This window comes from Octodon degus, unplaced genomic scaffold (assembly GCF_000260255.1).
Source record: "Octodon degus isolate 3935 unplaced genomic scaffold, OctDeg1.0 scaffold00055, whole genome shotgun sequence".
NCBI classification, from domain to species: domain Eukaryota; kingdom Metazoa; phylum Chordata; class Mammalia; order Rodentia; family Octodontidae; genus Octodon; species Octodon degus.
The window spans coordinates 11,355,860-11,359,241 of NW_004524631.1; the positions used below are offsets into that span (position 1 = coordinate 11,355,860).

A 3,382-nucleotide genomic window follows, 5' to 3' on the forward strand; every position below is an offset into this window, starting at 1 on the left:
GCTGGGGGATTGAACCGCGGTCCCTGTGCTTTGTTTAGCTTAGCTTGTTCTAAGTAGGTGCTTTAGACCACTGAGCCATCTCACCAGCCCCAGGATCATCTCTTTATTGATATATTTTCTTTTGCTTCTTAGCTAGCTGAACACTTGACAACGCCATTGTTGATGTCATCTATGATGTCATGAGGGTGCTGGCTGTCCACGTTGCAGCCCACAGACTGGGCGGTTCCCAGGATCTCCTTAATGGTTCCGGAAAGTTCTCTAGCTAAAGACCGGTGCCACATCTGTTGGGCAATGTTGACAATCTCATCAAAAGTGATATTTCCGCTGTGTTTAATGTTTTTCTGCTTTTTTCTGTCTCTTGCTGGCTCCTTGAGGGCTTTGATGATCAGGGCAGAGGCAGAAGGCACCAACTCAATCTGAGCCCATCTGTTCTGAATGGTAAGTTTCACTGTGATCTGCAGGCCCTTCCAGTTACCAGCTGCCTTGGCAATGTCATCCCCCAATTTTTTTTGGAGACAGATCCAAGGGACAGATCTTGGGGGCCAGGGCAGACATGGTGCCAACTTCACCACCGGTGCACCTCAGGAACATGACTTTAATCTCGGGGTTGAACTTGGGTGGCATGCTGGAGATGCCTAGTGTCAGATGAACCCGGATTCGGGATGACTGAAGAAAGTTGCACCTTAGCCTCCTCCTAGCCAAAAGCCAAAAAGTGACATAACTTCTTTAGAGCAAAGAAAATTGTTTGATGCCCATGCATTGGTTCAGGATTTAGAAACTCATGGATTTGACAAAGCACAAGCAGAAACAATTGTATCAGCATTAAGAACTGTATTAAATGTTAACCTCCATACTATGGAGATGGTCACTCAAGCACAACAGGGAATAACAGTTCAACAGCTAATGGCTCATTTGGATTCTATCAGGAAAGATATGGTCATCCTAGAAAAAAGAGAATGTGCAAATCAGAGCAGAACATGAGAAAACGAAAATTGAATTAGATCAAGTTAAACAACAACTGATGCATGAAGCCAGCTGAATCAGGGCAGATGATAAACTGGACATGAACCTAGAAAAGAGCAGAGTAACTGATACATTTACAGACCAACAAAAGCAACTTATGGATGCAAGGACAGAATTTAGCAGAAAGGATCCCCAACCAAAAGTGTTATTTCAGAGACTAGTAATAAAATTGACACTGAAATTGCTTCCTTAAAAACATTGATGGATTCTAACAAACTTGAGACAATTTGTTATCTTGCAGCATCAGTGTTCACTCACCTGGCAATAGCTTTGAGAATTTATAGATGCTAGATGTACGACTGCTGCCATCACTGCTGCTAATGACTTCTTAGAGCACTACAAGAGAGATTTTCTTTCAATGCTGTCAGTTGCTCAAGAAATGTATTACAAGATTATTCAAAGTATATATGGACTACAGAAGTGTTTCAGTAAATAAATAAATTTTTAAAAAGGGGGCTGGTGAGATGGCTCAGTGGTCTAAAGCACCTACTTAGAACAAGCTTAGCAAAAGCACAGGGACCACGGTTCAATCCCCCAGCACCACATGCTAGCCAGCCCCGCCCCCCTGGTGGGTTGAGCTGACCACACACACACACACACACACACACAAATAAATTTAAAAAAAGAAGTGTTTCAGGTACTTCAACTTGATTTTGTGTACATTTCATATTGAAAAGCTATAATCCAAAACCTGTTTTATCTGATGTGAAAGAGTATTCTGTCCCTAAGCTTTTGATAGTTCACACAAATAGAACCAGAACTGTAGTTCGAACAACCTCATAAATAAAATTTTGTTATCTGCTGCAATAAAAAGAAACCAAATGGAAAAGGCATACCCTGTTCTTGGATAGGCAAAATCAAAATCGTGAAAATGGTCATACTTCCAATACTGCTGTACAATTTTAATGCAATTCCAACCAAACACTATTATTACACCTCACAGAAGTAGAGAAAACAATACTAAAATTCATAGTGAACAAGAAGAGACCTAGAAGAGCAAAGGCTATTCTGTGCAGCAAGGGCGATCACAGTCACAATCTCCAAAGCAAAGCTGTACTAGAAAGCTACTACGATTTAAAAAAGAAACAAACAGCATGGTACTGGTAAAGACACAGACATAATGATCAATGGAACAGAATAGAAGATATGGAAACAAGTCCAAACACATTCAGCTACCTTATCTTTGACAAAGGAGTTAACATATTCATTGGAGAAAGATAGCCTCTTTTATAAATAACACTGGGAAAACCCATATTTTTCACCAGGCACAAAAGTAAAGTCAAAAGGGATCAAAGATCTAAACATAAGCAGGAGAATCACTAGGAGTCCGATCTATGTAGTGAGATCCTGTAGACCTTGTACTAAATACATTTAAAAAAAGATTTGAACATAAAAACAAACACTTATACTGCCAGAAGATGGAGTAGGCAAAACTCTCAAAGACATACGTATAGGCAAAATCCTTTATGAAAATAAACCTGATCACACAGGAAAAATACAAGGAATCAATATCTGGAATTACATCAAATTAAAAACCTTGGGGCTGGGGAGATGGCTCAGTAGAATAAGCACTTGCCTGGCAAGCATGAGGGCCTGAGTTCAATCCCCAGTTCCACCAAAAAAATAAAATAAAAACCTTTTGCACAGTGAAAGATATGACCAATACAGTGATATGACAACCCCCAGAGTGGGAAAATATTACCAGAAGATAAAGAACTAATATCTAGAATATCTAAAGAACTTTCAAAAAATCAGACCCCTCCCAAGTTTAAAGACCCAATTCAAAATGGGCATCTGAAGTGAACAAACACTTCTCAGATGAAGAAATATAAGCAGCAATAAATATATAAAAATGTTTCACATCACTGGTTATTCAAAAAGTGCAAATTAAAACAACACTGAGATTCCATCTCACTCCAGAAAGAGTAGCTATCATCAAGAAATCAACCGGAACTAATCAACAGAGGGAAAGGAGAAGAGCTAGGAAATAAGACAATGTCAAGCCATACAGTTATATGTAAAAGATGAGCAAGGCAAAGATCCTGAGAATCTTCAAAAGATTTTTTAATCTAGCAGTTAATTAGAAAGATTCTCACCTTGACTAACTATATATACTGATACCTGTGAACTAAGCTACTGCACTGCAGATGGTAATTTATAACAGTACTTTCATGTTTGGAGTGCCTGTCATTCTGGTAGTATGAATATCGGCGGCTTGTCATGACATGCCATTTAGTGCTATGATGTCTCTCAGGTAGGTGGTTGTTCAAGAAGAAGGGGGTGGTGAATGAAAGGAAGAAACAGGAAAAGGAATATTGTGGGACTGTCCTGCTTCAAGGTTGTATATGATGAGATTTTT

The 3,382-nt window shown here is 39.3% G+C and overlaps 1 pseudogene; it reads left to right on the top strand.

Moving 5' to 3' along the window:
- The first annotated feature begins 553 nt into the window (after positions 1-553).
- On the top strand, positions 554-1,314 carry LOC101590082 (annotated as a pseudogene).
- Positions 1,315-3,382: the final 2,068 nt, after the last annotated feature.